Source organism: Kryptolebias marmoratus, linkage group LG11 (assembly GCF_001649575.2).
Source record: "Kryptolebias marmoratus isolate JLee-2015 linkage group LG11, ASM164957v2, whole genome shotgun sequence".
Taxonomy (NCBI): Eukaryota; Metazoa; Chordata; class Actinopteri; order Cyprinodontiformes; family Rivulidae; genus Kryptolebias; species Kryptolebias marmoratus.
The window spans coordinates 14,475,274-14,491,215 of record NC_051440.1 but is presented as its reverse complement, the minus strand read 5'-3'; the positions used below and the strand labels follow the sequence as shown (position 1 = coordinate 14,491,215).

Below are 15,942 nucleotides of genomic sequence, written 5' to 3'. Positions count from 1 at the left end.
TTTCACCTCTCATCCATTTCCTCCGTCTTGTTCCAGTAGCCCATTTTTCATCAGGGTGCTCTGGTTCCCCAGCACCTGACGCAGACCTTGTTTGGCCGGGCGACGTCTGAGCCGGCATGTGATTCATATTTATCTCTGTCATGGTATGAGGTAGGCAGTAACTCAAAGGGTCTTGCCTAGGGACCCAGTATATATATATATATATATATATATATATATATATATATAATAAACATAGCTAATGAGAATAAACAAACCTCCTCCTTCCACTTTAAAAATCCTTGAAAACCTTTTACAAAGAGACTGAGGCTAACAGAGAGCAGAATAAGCCGCCTCACATAGCAAGCCAGCCACATTTGAGCAATTCCTCTGAGCTTGTGCCACGAGTCGAGGATGCTGTCTCCCACTGAACTTGCATACAGATCGCCCTTTTCAGAGCACAGCCTCTTCCACTGACTCTTTGTGCCTCCTCCCAGCAGGGGATTTATAAAGCTTCACAGTGGCTCGCTCCACGAGATTCCTGTAATTTATGACAGCCTTTTGCCTGGGAGAGAGAAATCAAATCAAACTGTAAATATAGTGCATGTATTCCAGTATGAGCTACTCGCATCGACTATAGATCACAGATAAACGGCAGAATTCCTGACAGTCATTAAATAACAGCATCAATAATCCCATATGTGGCAGCAGTGCATTTGATTTCAGGTTTTAAAAAAAGAGCAGAAAGGATGGTTAATGACAGAGACACACCAGAACCCAACCAAAAGAAATGAAAAAAATTAGCAGAGGAGTCAAGCAGCAAATCAGCCAACTTTTACTGTTTTCAAAGGCAAAGGGAGGATGGCCAGTTGTGTTCATTAGTACTAGAATGACCCCTGACCCTCGGCTGGCCCACACTCCTGGCTGTGTTATATGACACCATCTAAGCCAGACTGCAAGGGAGAGTGTGTCATCTCACGGGTATAACCTTTCAAGTGTCGTATGTCCACTCCGGGTGGGCAACCACCCTCCATTAGCTGCTGCTCCATCAATCCATGTGTTTGAGGAAACTGAAGACTCAACAGAAAGACAGAAACAGCTGCCATGTAGAGGACAGAACAGATGGGAACAATGGCAAGAAGTCAGCACTGGAATATTTAAAATTTTACAAATTTTTATCTGCAGTCCTTTTCTAAAATTAGATCACATAAAAATGCACTTCACAGACTGTCTCATGTGTCTCATGATTGTTGTCTGATTTTTGCATAACATATTCCCTTACAAATCTTCAAATCAGCACAGTGAGCACACTGAATGTGATTTGTTCGCATTTGTCAGTATAAGTAAACGGTTTGATGTTTTCTTGATGAAAGTGAGCCAGTTTAACAAAAGCTTTCTGAGTTTAGCATTATCTAATTAAGCTAATTCAGTGATGCAGCTTGCCAGAAATGCTGAGCAATGCAGGCATTCAAAGATTAACAACATGAAAGTCTAAGACTTGAAGGGAGGTGTAGTCTTTCTTGTGCTGTAAAACATTTGTCGTGCATGGCTGCATTTTCTATGATGTGTTTAAAGAATACACATAAAATGGCCAAAAGGTTGTAAACAATGTGTGGTTACTAATACGGCCATAAGCTCCAGATGCTTGACTTTTATGTCGTGTCCTCAAACTCTTTGAAATTTATGTCAGCAGTGTCCCCAGCCATTAACATCATAAACATCACCGGTGCCAGCTACAGGGACAGAAACCTGATATTTTGGCACTTTTTTAAATAGAGGAACTCAACTGCTGCTATGACAGAGATGTTCAGGTTCTTTTCTGAGAAGAGTGGGCTTTAATTTCAGACACACCCTTTGAACAAATAAATAATATATATATGTATTCACAACTAATGGAAGCAAGCATTTTCTCTCATGCAATATAACTTTGTTTTGGTATGCAACAAACACAAGGATTAAAAAAAAACAAAAAAAAACAAAGCTATTACATTGCTCAAGAGGCTACAGCTTTATTCAATTAAGATTGAAAACACTTATTGCAATTGAAATATTATGCTTACATTAAATACAACAAACTAGTTTTACTTTTGTGAACACAATAAAAAATCTTTTCCAGAGCAAATTCTTGCTTTTAATGTTCACTCAGAGACAGAGTTATGGCTATAACTCGATGAATTTTCAATATTTTAGATAAAATTTGGCATGATAGTATAATCTGAGCATGAACAGATTATGCAAGAGACGAGATATTGAATGAGACTGCACATAATGTTATTTTCAAGGTTTGACCAAAATGGCTATGCCTCTGTCATTTCTCAACATGAGAGGATCTTAATTTAAAAGTTTTGAAAGCTGGCAGGTGATATGCATTTCTCCAAGGAAAGCGAGGTCTTTATTTCACTGATTTTAAAGGTAATTTCTCATCTCTTATGCAATTTCAAAACAAACTTTAGCTGTCAAATATTTGTCTTTATGACAGTTTTCCATTTACAGTCCAATAAAAACAATTAATCATTTAGATAAGCCTTCAAAAGAATAGCAACACATTATTGGAAATGAACATAAGAACAAATTAAAAACAACGTATTGCTTCCTTCATGGCTTCGCAAACAAAAACTGCAAACTGCATGTCATTAGAATGGTATGAACTCCTGTCAAGAAAACTAAATCCAGTGCTGGAAAACAATGTGGAAATATGAGGTTTCTGAAAGTTTCATTCAGCTGTTTTTATACAGGCAGGGAAGATCACCCAGAAGAAAAGATCTTGATTATCTCAAATGACCCCAATTATACAATTACAGTTGATAACTTAGGCAGACAAACTGATCTTCCTTTAAAAAAAATCTAAAAAAAGAAGACCATCTCTATTGATTATTTTGACCACATGATTTAGAGCTGTGAAGTCAAGCAACGCTGACTGAGTAGTCTGTTGTATTGTGGACCACATGAAACAATTAATCTGAGCCATTGTTCAGCGGGGAACAAGGATGATATTGGTGCATAATAGAAGGCCTCTTCATGTGATATTATTTTTTTTTTTATTGTGTCAGCACATTTTTTTTTTAGCATGCAGTCCTTTTTCCCTCCCTGGGTGAGACCAGTGTAAATAAAAAGAGGCGTTTCTGAGAAATGCAGATTTATTCCAGCTTCTTGACACATTAAACCTAATCAAGGACTCAGCAACATTATGAACAGAATAAACTCCAGGAAAATAATAGCAGTTTGCAAACATACTGAGACACAAGCAGTCATTGGGATGCGTTTTAGGAAGATGGGGAGTTCTTTGTTTTAGTGGCAGCTGACATATTGCAGAAAATGAATATAAACCCAGATGGTTCAAATCAAATCAGTTATGAGTTTGGATTTGTGCAGCATGTTCTGGAGGAAGTCATCATTTAGATTTATCTTTCATTCAGCAGGAACAACAAATAAACAAGGTTATAACATGAAACATCAGGCTCTTGTATAATGAAGGCACTACCTAAATAAATAAAAAAAATTAGATCAAATCATTTCAAAGTCACACATAACAAAATGCATTAACTGCGACTAACTTATACACACAGTTATCTATCTAAATGAAAGTGAGAAGTGTTAACCTTCATAGTTTGGTGTTTTAAATTTAAAAAGGCTAAATGAAGCATAATTTAAAAAAAAATAGGAGCCCAGCCAGTTTGACATGATCAAATCTATTGTAAATAAAGGCCACATGAAAAAGAATAAAGAATCACATGTGAGACTAATGAGAACCAGTACTTAGGTAGCTTACTGTTTGATGCTAAATTTATAAATCCATGGTAGCACCTATTTTTTAAATAGCAGAGCAGGAAAAGAAAAGCTCCAAAGGTGCCAGATTTACTGAAAATGATCATTACAGTGCATGTAACACAGGTAAGTGTAGGTGTAGCAGCAGAGGTTAAAAATACCTCAGATACATGTGTTTGATTGATTTTTTTGAACACCACAATTGGGAGTGAGAAAATATTAGACAGGATTCAAATGACTATAATTATTTTACTGTATGGTCACCAATACTGGTCATGAGGGGGTGCAACACAGTTTCAGGTTGTCAATGGTGTGTGTGTGTGTGTGTGTGTGTGTGTGTGTGTGTGTGTACATTAGTAACAGTGAGGAGCAAAGATGTATGAACATATGCAAGCACAAACATTTCAAGGGAAACCATTTACTCATGTTAAATACAACATACTGCATGTTATCTGCAGCCCTTAACTCCCAGCTCTGATGTGAGAGTTTATAGTAGACATTTCTGTTAGCTCCTTTAACACTGAGGATTGTATAATGTTGTCAACAGGGCATGGGTTCTGACATTTATTCTCATGTTTTCAGTTAATAATTGCTTTTTCTCTTCTCAGCTCCTTTTCTCACTTCTTAGTCCCTTTTATTACTTTGTGTTGAAAGGGCACAAAGAATTGAGACAAAAAAAATATTAAAGAAAAACAATAAGAATTGAACAAAATCTAATTTGTAATTTTTAACTGATTTGAATATGTTTGTCAGAAATGCATGAAGTGGTCATTGTTTCTTTCAGTTTACTTTGCTGTATTTTATAATTTCTCTCAAAAGAGCTTTAACAAAGTTTTTTATAACACGTCTATCATCACCTACTGCCCCGAAGAAAGGTGGACAAAAATCCTTTTGTCTTTGTGTGTCTGTCGTTATCAAAACATCTCATGAACCTCTAGAGGAATTTAAATGGAACTTGGAAAAAATTATCATTGGATGTACAATCTACAACTGATTAACCTTTGGAGTCAACCCAATTCATGATGGCCGCCACAGCCAAATGATCTAAAAAGACCACACAATTGGATTTAACTCAGTCAGTTTTAAAGATATTGACATAGAATTTGGTGTAACAGTAGCTGGGAATCATTCCCAACACATATTCTAAATGTTAACAGATTGCACAACATCAGTTTTTTTTACAATAATGTCATTACCAATTTAGACTTTGTGTGTCTGTTAGCAAAATATTTCATGGACCAGTGGAAGGATAATATTAAGACTTTTAGGAAATATTCATTGGAAGTACGTCTGTAACTGATTAACTTTCAGAGCAGATCCTATTCAAGATGGCCACCACAGCCAACTGACCTTAGAAAGCACAAAAAATTTTATGATTCAATTTTACTGATATTTAGCTATAATTAATATGGCTACAGCTGAGGGTCATTAATGTAACTGGCAGAAAGTAATCCCTGGATGTACATCTACAACTGATTAACTTTTGGAGTCAGTCCAATTCAAGATGGCTGATCAACACATGCCACAGATCCTAAAAAGACACCTTTGATCCCCCCTAAAGCTCCACTGAGATGTCATTTATTATTTATTTATTAACCTTTACCAGGCACCAGGCAAGTCCCATTGAGTTCACAGATCTCCTTTTCAATGGTGGCCTGGGCCTGAAGGCACCCTAACATGCATGTTTTTTTAGACTCTTCTCTCCTACAGGTGAGTTTTAGGAATTAAGACGGTCTTCAAGATGTTTTGATGGGATCAGGTTTTTGGTCACCAGAACAGATGAGAAAAGTCAGCATACATGCACACATACGTGCGCGAACACAAAAGAGAAATGTGAAGAGCTTGTTATTTTTCTTTACCGCTTACAGTCTGGTTGCTCGTGTTGTGTTTTGTGTCTTGCTTTTTCTTTCTGGGTCACAGGGGAGTTGGTTCCTATCTCTGGCAGTCACAGAGCGAGACACGGGGGACACCCCGGACAGGTCACAAGTCCATCACAGGGCCACATAGACACAAACGAAACAAACAGCCACTCACTCATACCTAGGGACAATTTAGAGTTATGTTGTGTTTCACTTACATTTAGATTAGATTAGCACAGATGTAGCAACATGAATGCACAGGGAAACAGAGTTGATAAAAAAACGAGTTTCTAAGTACTGAAGCACCACTTGAAAATGAGGCTGTACAACTAACTAAAGTGGTTTTAACTGGGTGTTTTTGACAGGAGTAATCAGTCAGCGAAAAATATGTATTACAGATGATGGATTCTGTAGTGTTGAGCAGTTCCAAATGACATTGAGGACTTGTTCAATTAAACCACCACCAGTAATTACAGAAAATGTCAAAGGTTTTGTCCTTGGCGAGCACTGGATTATGGAAGATCCATCAACATGACTCCACTCATCTGTGAAGGAACAATTATACTAGAAGAAATTAAATTTGATGGATCTTTTGTGTAAATTATATTAACTAAACAATTAGTCAAACCATTAGTCAGACTAGGGTTCTAAAAATTGTACTTTTGTTGAGGAGATGTTACATTTTTTTTAATTTTTTGTGAGAAGTAGGCTTTATATTACATGTACAAGCATTTTCATTTAAATTTTCCTTTTTCACCCAAAAGTCTTTATATATATACTCCTGAGTCAACTTAATCTTTAAAAGCATAGCAGTGAATGTAATTTTAGATACTTCCTTCCTCTGGAGGTAACCAGAGAATCTCTCTGTCCTAACACAAGGTCACTGCACTGCTGATGAGTTGCATATTCAGGGCTTAAGTACCGCAATCACTTCCACTTTACAGCTTCCAGCTGCTAAATGCACATCCGCCGGGCTAATATTAAATCATTTTTTGATGAAATTGTGACACAGAAGTCCACAGTTCTATCTTCGAGAGTAACTGAAGCGCTGACCCCACAACATAACAAAACCCTGAGCCTAGAAACAAAAAGAGAAACAGAGAGGCTTCTGCTTGGTCAGCAATCCTGGCAGCCTGCTGAGGATCATAGCAGAGGACAGCAGTTATTTCACTGCTTCTTCCTCCCAAACGGGGGAGGGTGTTTCCCTGCGGCCTGAAAGCTGCGGTACATACGGAAGACCTAACATCCCCGCAATAAATCTCTTCTTTAAATTAAAAACAAATGCATGCAGCAACATTATAAACTTATTCATTGATTTTATCCGGTCCTTCATCACACACACACACACACACCTTGAATTTTGCTTGCACAATCTGGATGCCATTAAGATTTCAGGTCCTTGTACATTAAAGTGCCTGAAAAATGCAGATTTTATTTCATTTACGTTCAGTGCCCTCCCCCTCAAACTGAGCCTATAAGAGATAACTCTAACCAATTGTCCAAGTAAATGATTTTGTTGAATAAAATTAGTGAATAGTGGTGTCGTGGTGCCCTTAATGGCTACTTCGTTTCTATGCTCTGTGTGGGCCAGCAGTGTTTGAATATGATCACTTGTATATTGCTTGTTGACTTTAGAGAGTAAGAGTCAGTATTATATTAGTTCCTCAGTCTCACCAAGCCATCCAGTAAAGGCAATTACTAGTAGCCAATGAGGGGCAGAGAGTCTTTGCCTTCCTTAGAAAAAATAGAAACTGGGATGTTGTTTACTTCTAGTTTCAATGGTTGGTGTAGGCCTGGGGAGTCCTGGACTTTATCAATTTTCCCAATACTGATTGCAACAGGAGGGGTGATGGCTATGGAAAAGTAAAGGAACACATATTTTACTATTTTGGCAAAGTTAGTTTTTGATTGCACTACTCTCCACAAGTACCACCCCTCTTTGGATGGCTTTTTTATTTTACTATGCTGACGCATTAGTTGGCATTAGATAAAAAAAACAAAAAAAAAAACAAAACACTCAAACACCCTCGAGTGGTAGCACTTATGTTAAATCATCTAATTAAAATTACCAGTTGCTCCTGTATTTACAGTATAAGGTTTTGGTCCTATTACATATCTATTGTTTGCCTTATTTGTCAAAGGTGAATAAAAGTAAGTTTACTTTGACTGACAAAGGTGTAGATAAGCCCTGCTTTATACCACTGTTTGTTGAGAGCCACTATATTTGATGCATGTATTTAAAAGCCAATTGTTTGCAACACACAATACATACAAACACTGAAACACTGGCACTGATGAGATTCAGTTTTTATATTTAGGACAATTGTCTGCCATTTGAATACCATAAATAAAAATGTAAATTTGAAGTTATTTGAATGTGAAAAAGCACTGTAGCTTTGTGTTAATTCTTAGACTTAAGATGTGATGTATTTAATCCATTGAGGTGTATCTGGAGATGGATTAAATTGCACAGATAAATTATATTCAAAACAAATCATTAGGAAAACTTTAAAATTTTAAAACCTTTAATGCAGTGGTGTCCAATCCTGGTTCTGGAGGGCTTCTATCCTGCATGTTTTATGTGTTTCCCTGCTTTGACACACCTGATTTGAATGAACAAGTGATTAACAGGCTTCTGCAGAGCTTGAAGACATCCTGATGAGCAGGGAAACATCTAAAACATGCAGGATGGTGGGCCTTCAGGACCAGGATTGGACGCCACTGCTTTAATGCATACTAGCTTGTGGTTGTCTTTAATTTGCTCCTGACTGGGCAACAATTTCAACAATTTTTTAAGTTCAATTAAAATTGGCAATTTTGAAGAATTCATTTGGCTGTCATAACTGTTTTCCCCTTGATGATTTTCAAAACGTTGTGTTTTGGCTGCCCACATAAGAACGCAATGATGGCAATCCACTCTGGAACCCATTTTAGTTCTGGGCCTTGAGGGCCACTATTCTGCACACACCTGATTTAATTGCTGAATTAAATTTTCAACAAGTCTCCAAGTTCTGCAGAAGCTTGTTAATCCTCTATTCATTCAAATCAAGTGTGTCAAAACAGGAAAACATCTAAAACTTGTAGGATTGTGGACCCCAAGGACCAGGACAGGACTGATTTGGGGGCTACTAAAACATAGTTTACATGTGGACACAAGGCTAAAATGAAAAAAATAAACAAACAAAAACATTTACATATTCACAAAGCATCAGTCTTGTGTGGACAGGGCCTCAGATTGGTGAAGCCAAACAGCTATGATCCCTGCCCCACTGTCTCTGACCTCAGCCTCCTGAGGTGTTTCTTGAAGACCCCTCGCCAGGAAAATACACACTCAGCATGCTCGAGAGGTGGGCAGAACCAGCAGAGGCTTGGAGAGCACACCACACCAACATGCTTTTGTTTACTGAAGATTGAAAACATTCCCAGAAGCAGAACATTAAAAAATAAAAATACCTACATGGTTTATAAAAGCTTTCAACTCATACTTTGGATTGTATTCACAGGAGTAATTACAACTGTCATTTTTATAATAACACAGTCTTTCAAAAGACTGTTATGTCCTTTAGAGTGTAACTTCAAAACTGTTTCTGGCAGGCGACGCTCAGAGCGCTGACAGTGTACTTACAACAGATGAACTAAAACGACTATTCACTGGGTACATGCAACCATTATTACTTAACAAAGAGACCAGCAGGAACATCTCTGAAGCAGTCGTTTAAGATAAGAGGGAAAATATTGACTACACACAATAAGGCTGCAGTTCCTTTTGTGCCCAAGTGCAATTGTTTTGCATTGCAATTTTTTTTAATGTTCACTCAGAGACAAAAGAGTATTAGTTCATATCCTCACTGGTTTGCTAACCAGGCTGAATATATCACATGTTCTTTGGCAAGATTTTCACATGATGTTTACTCCTGCTAATCAGTTTGTTTCAAGCAGGAAATTGGTTTCATGGATATTCAAACATTTTCCTTGAAAAGCAAAACAAAGATGTTACATTTTTACCAAAAACAGTTCTTCCAATTACATATTCATTATCTAATTTGCAGAAAAGCAATATTTTGGGCACATGCACCCTATTAAAAGCTCACTACATAGCCTAACCTGAAAACTCTCATGCACCTAAAGGCATTAAACAGGATAAAATAGGATTTACATTTGTACTGTACATATTCCTCAATAAAAACAGCCAATCAACAAAAATGTAAGAAGGCACCTAGTGCTCACTGAACCGTCAGATTATAAACTTTTTACTTACTGCCAAAAGTCTAGTATTTATCCATGTTCTACGTAAATGGTGGAGTCAAACCTGTCGTCTGCAGCTCCAAACTGGTGTTCCATTTGACCAAATCACGAGAAGTGCCACAGGCTGTTCCCCTGCCACTGACCTGAACCACGCCACGCCAGCGTTTCCTGACCCACTTCTGGTATCTGCTTACGCATCACTGACAGAGTCACGCCAAGTTAAACCGCATGTACATTCAACGCTTGGTATGCACTGTAACAGCCATCACTGCTCAGCCAAGTGAGTGTCGTGCTGAGAGGAACGCCACTCTTTACTTTGGTGGTTGTGGTTTCAAAAGCAAGATGTCCAGTATATCCTGCTCGCAATGTCTAAATAAATGATTAGATTTATTAAAAAAAACATACTGATTCACTGCTGTCTGCCTTTCAGACATCAGGTAATAAAGCAAAAGCTGTCAAATCAATTAACAATTTAGTGAGTTCAAAAAATAATTTGGAACAATATTACCTAAAAGTGCCACGCATTAAATAATTAACAGCTGAGAGATAATAATAGTAGAAGCAGCAGATTTAATTTGATTATAATTTTGAAGAAGTGATCTCAACAATTTCTCAAAATACTGAAGCACATAAGGAGTATAAACGAGTGTTTGTCGATTAAAAAACTGCTCTTAATTGACTGCCATCCTCTGTTGGGAGAAATCAAGATTGCACAATTTCAAATGAAGGCACTTACAAAGGTTGAAGTCAGCTTAAACATCTAGCATTTGCTCTATAGGACTAGATCTGGAAGGAAGCCAAGCTCTAAAGAGGCTGTGATCACAGAGACAGCGGTGAGAGAAAAACACAGATCCATTTCCCTTGTAAAAAGGCAGGGTCACAGCGACAGCATGGGGTGTGTTTGAGTTTCCACCTCCTACACGCTCATGCATTAAATATGGTTCAACAATCACACTCTCCAGTGACTCTCGGAGCCCTTTCTTCCCACCCTCTGACTGAACTGAACATTTCCTGGGGATTTCCAACCAGGAACGTATTCCTGATGACGGAGCAACTGCAGCAGCTGAGAGGAAAATCATTTTCTAATGAACAGGGCTGAGATACAGTGGATGAACACTTTTTGGCTTACAACACGAAACTGCATGACGTTTTAATGTGCTAGGTTTTAATTGCCACTTCTAAATATAATTTCAGTTTTTCATACTCCATAAGACTTAGACTAAGGGAAGCATGGGGTCTAGAAGAAATGTACATAACTGTTTTTGTTTAAGTTGTGAAATTTTCTGATTCTTTGTGACCTATAAACTGACAAACATTGAATACCCTTCATCCTGTGAATAGCATCTAGTGTTTGGTCTGATGGTAGAGTCAGTTGCCTTGAGCAGTTTCACAATGATTGTGAGCTTGTGACATTGGTGCGTCTGTAGTCTAATTATATCCCTGTACAGTGTGATGGAAAACTTTAAATAACTCATCATCTGTAATAATCACAGACAATCAAGGGCCTGTAACACATCAGGTGTAGCATTAGTCCCTCAAGTTGTGGAGTATTCAGTTTTCCTTGAAATTTCAATATTAAATGGGACACATAGGATATTTAACATTTCTTTGTGCTTGAGAGCATACAGTATAGTGGGCTGAAGTCACAAACAATAACTATAAAAAATAAAAAACCCAACCCTGTCACGTTGTCTGTCTCATTCGGTGACCAGATCTGCAGAGTTTGCGGCTTCAAATTTAAAACGTGCAGCGCTCATCATTAGTCAGACAGAGGAAGCAAAAACGCAAAAAGCTATTTATCATTGTTTTGTGCTTTGCTTTCAAATGCAAATTTTCATCAGACACTATACGTTTAACTTAACTTCAGAAAGGAAATTAAAATACAATGTTCTATCAGTACTCTATTAAACTACTGATACTTGTATAGCTTTCTTTATATTACAATAAAAAATATTATTGTTCCTTATGTGTTCCCCAAACAAAATGCTTAAATTTCTGATTTTCTGTTTGTCATGAACGGAAGACAATAAGGTGAAAATTAATGGTTCTTTCTGTATGAAATGTACCTGTAAAGGTAACAATCCTTAACATTATCCTGTAAAAAATTCAAGAATTAAAGTGACAGTAAAGTCCAAGGTTTATGGAGCTCATATGTGATGTGAGAGCTACTCCGTGGCTCAGGCTGGCCTTTATTTTACCCGCCGCCAAAAGGGGAAGGTGGGCGATAATGTTTTTTATTGGCTGTACATCTGCAACTGATCCAGACGATCACAACAGCTAATACACCTTAGCCAACACAAAAAGGGCTATAACTCAGCCAATTTTACAGACAATGGGCTACAATATGATGTGGTAGAAGCTGAGAGTCATTACAATATATCACAATACATAGTTTTAATGTAGCATCTTGCAATATAACATGGACTTAACATTATTTTCAAGATTAAGAGGATCTTAGACTGAAAGTCTAGCATGAAAGGCAGTGGGTGATATGCATGCCTTTAAGGAATGCTGGGCCTTCAATGTTACTTCATTTTTTGAATCAGATTTCCAAACTTGTGCTGACTTCCAACAAAATTGTGCATGTAAGATGGATATGTACCAATTATCTATGATCAAACTGCAGACAAGGAAACTGTAAGTGTTTGAAAATAAAATGTGCTAGTCTGTGTCTATACAACCATCTCCAAAATTACACATGCAGCAAAAAATCTGGGACAAACAGATCAGTGTCTCACAACCCCTAAAAATCAGATGCAAAAAGAACATTTATACAAGCAGAGGGCTTTGCTACTGTAGTGCTGATGTACTTTGACCAAATGTCAATTCATTATGACCCCAGGAACCTGTGTCAGCTTGAGAAAAGGAGGCATGATATGTTTCTTTTAAAATCCTAAATGTTATTTGCTCATAGAAACATTACATCCATCGAAGCATCATGCATGAAATGACGTTGAGAAAAAGTGCTGTGTCTAATTATAACCCAGGACGCCATCCAACTCACTTATGAAACATATCAAAATTTACAGCTCATAAAGCTTTTCCAGCTTTTGTAACCTGAGAAACATTCACTTTTGGCACATTAGCTAGTTTGCTACAAAACACCCCAAACACACACATGCATGTTTTCCTCTTTTAAAAATCTGGTGGTATCTGGATAATAAATATTCTAGATATACAGGAATTCCCCATCAGTGAGTTTGGCTGTATTTGTTACAACCCAAAGTTACCAAACATGTCAGCATTTCTAAGAGATTGTCAGAGTTTCTAAGACTGGGTTTCTTCTCTTGTAACAAATTTAGTAAAATGGTAGATCAGAATCTCTGAAATGAGTTCAAAACCACCAGTATTATTTATGCTACTCTTGTCTGATAATAACAATAATCAGAACTATAGAAATACCTTGTATCGCCTATCCATAAAGCCCAATGTTGTTTGGAGATTGTACTGAAAAACTATATGGATGCTTTTTTCAGGCGGAATTTTAAAACAGCCTATAGGGCTTAGAAGAATAAGTCTAAATTTCTGATAAACTGCATGTTTTTAGTCAACTGACCACTACTTACCAATACTGAACCTAACTTCAACAATGAAAGATTAGCAGTCTGACATCTCCAACCTTACTTCTGACCAAATTTGATCTGAGACAACATGTGTTATTTTGCAAGAGTGTTTTGTTAATGGTGCTTCAAAGATGAAATACAGGAACTCATATTTCCTAATGGAAAGTATATCGATGCTTCTAGCCTACGCTCAGGGTGTAATTGTTTTTTTAAATTTAGGATGGGTACTCCCAGCTGAAGTCAAGCCCCAAGCATGCTAGTACTGTATAAAGTCATCCAGAACCACGCTGACGCAGCATGACCTTTCTAGTTACATCACTCATGTAAACAAGTCATTTTTTCACTCTGAAAGGCAGGAACTGATCCCAAAATACAAAGATGCCAAATGCTAGGCTAGTTTTCAGTGAAAACAGTTGGAATTTCTTCGTTTCTTAAAGCAACCCAACGCTTCTGTGGATGCAAAAAAGGCTGATGTGCACCGAAGCGAGGGATGTTTTAGTGGAGCCAATAAATTTATTTCACTCGCTTGAATGAAGTTCGTGGAACAATGTGCCGGGTTGTCTTCACCCCTGGAGTTACTGAGATGTAACATTTACTCTCCCGTGTCTGTGTGAAGCAACCCTAAATCACAGCTCCAAAATACCCCCTTCGCACCACTTCTGTGTAAAGAGAGAACTGGCTCTCAATCAGGGGACACTCAGCCTTCCTGCAGGCATCTCAGAGATAATGAGGGGAATGTGCACTCCGACCTCTGCAAACAGCCAGATGTCCGACCCCCCNAAAAAAAAAAAAAAATCATCAGGGAATTCTGGAACACAGTAAAAAAACAATAATCATGATTTCATCACCAGAGAAAGCCACAACAAAGCTCCAAAAAATCTCAACATCCACCGCCCTATATACAGACTACATGGTGTATATTTTTCATGAGCCAACAGGGTTCCATCCTTGCATGCTCTCTAATCCCACACCGTCAATGTCAGCTTTGATGCTGAGCTGATCCAGATAACATTCAGGTCAAGTCCAAGTTACTGTTACAGCACATTTCTGTGCAGAAGGATGCTGGAGCCGAGCAGACTTAGATCCCTCTACATCCCAACTGAAAGCCCAAATCATCATCATAATAATAAAACATATTTAACATCATGACAGCAACAACAGGAAACAAACAGATCTGGTTACCTCTTATCTGTCAATGTCAAAAAGCAGTCAGACACATTTCTTTTTGGATGTTGTGTCGGCCAAGCTTGTGAACGAGGCGCAAGATGACGGAAACCGACTGCTATCAGATCCAAAGCGGAGCAGCAAGGTGATGGAGTTGGGAAAAGCTGACAGGAATGCCGTGTTAAAGGTCGCGTGCAGGCTCCTCGTGTAATGTGAAATGTTGTCAGCGCTTTCTGCCGAGCGGGTCCGCCTCCCTCCGACACGGACCTTTCGCATCTGAGGGCTGTGAAGGATACACGCCAGAAAGCAGGAAAAAAAAAGAGCGAGGTTTGCGTTCAAACCCTACCTGGCAGCTCGCGCTCCTAAACGCATGCGAGCGGACCTGGATTGATGTAGGCGAGGCGACACACACACACACATACACACACACGCCACAAGCGGGTCAGCACAGCTTCCCTGCCTGCCTCCTTCACGGCATCAAGCCCCTCCTCGTTGATCGTACAGTGTGGAGAGAGATGGGGGGGATGTTAGAAAAAAAAAAAAGGAAAGGAAAAGGGAAAACGACCACATTTCTGCGCGACGCAAAGAGGAAACGGCGTCACTCCCACCCAGAGAGCCTCCTATTTATACATTTAAAAAGCTCAGCAAAGATTCCGGCTCTGATTCAGAACCTGGAGGATGGGACTGACCTCACAGGACTGAAATGACTGACTTCTCTTTTTATTAAAAAAAAAAATGCTTTGAATTTGTGCAGCGGAGTGCGCCTTGTAAAAAAAAGCGTGTCAGGAACCAGGAGTGCAGGACAAACCTTCCTGCCTCTTCCTCCACACGGCTGGCTGAGGAGGAGGAGGAGGAGGGGGTTTAAAGAGGGAGCACTCTCCCTGTCTGCATCTTACATTCATTATTCCATAATCTACACAAACAACATCCATCTGGAAAGAGTATACATTTGGTTGTCCATGTTTTGGGGGGATTTATTTATGTATTTGTTTTCCTGGTTGTCTAATTGTGTGTGTGTGTGTGTATGTTTGATTTTGGGAAGATGAGAGATAAATCAATAAAATGTGTATTTTTCTAAAGGGTTTGGATTATTCCTGCCCATCTGAGTAATAATTATAGCAGATTCTAGGTATCAATCAGGTTTCCCTCCCACTCACTGAGCAGAAAGTGTGTTGTGGTGGTGTTTCCTGAGCACACACCGCCCCCTAAAGGACACATGAACGCACTCACACTTAAAATGGAAAATGATTTGGACTTGGACTTAAACATTAAAGGTACTCATTGCAAACTATGCAAACATAAACAAGGTTACCCTGAAATATAGCAATTGGTGCAGTTTGAAAGAGTTTACTCCAGTAGTTTTCCAG

General features: G+C 38.4%; 1 protein-coding gene across 6 annotated transcripts in view; it reads right to left on the bottom strand.

Annotated features, from left to right (window-relative positions):
• tln2b (talin 2b) overlaps nt 1-15,141 on the bottom strand; it is a 102,520-nt gene extending 87,379 nt beyond the window's left edge. For 2 of the 6 annotated variants that reach the window (XM_017406001.3, XM_017406003.3), the window contains exon 1: nt 14,594-15,140. The gene's annotated coding sequence lies outside the window, so the exon portion shown is untranslated. Of the gene's footprint in view, nt 1-14,593 lie in introns of all 6 variants that reach the window. The other 4 variants (XM_017406004.3, XM_017406000.3, XM_017405999.3 and 1 more) reach the window with 4 other exon arrangements.
• Between the last annotated feature and the right edge of the window lie 801 nt (nt 15,142-15,942).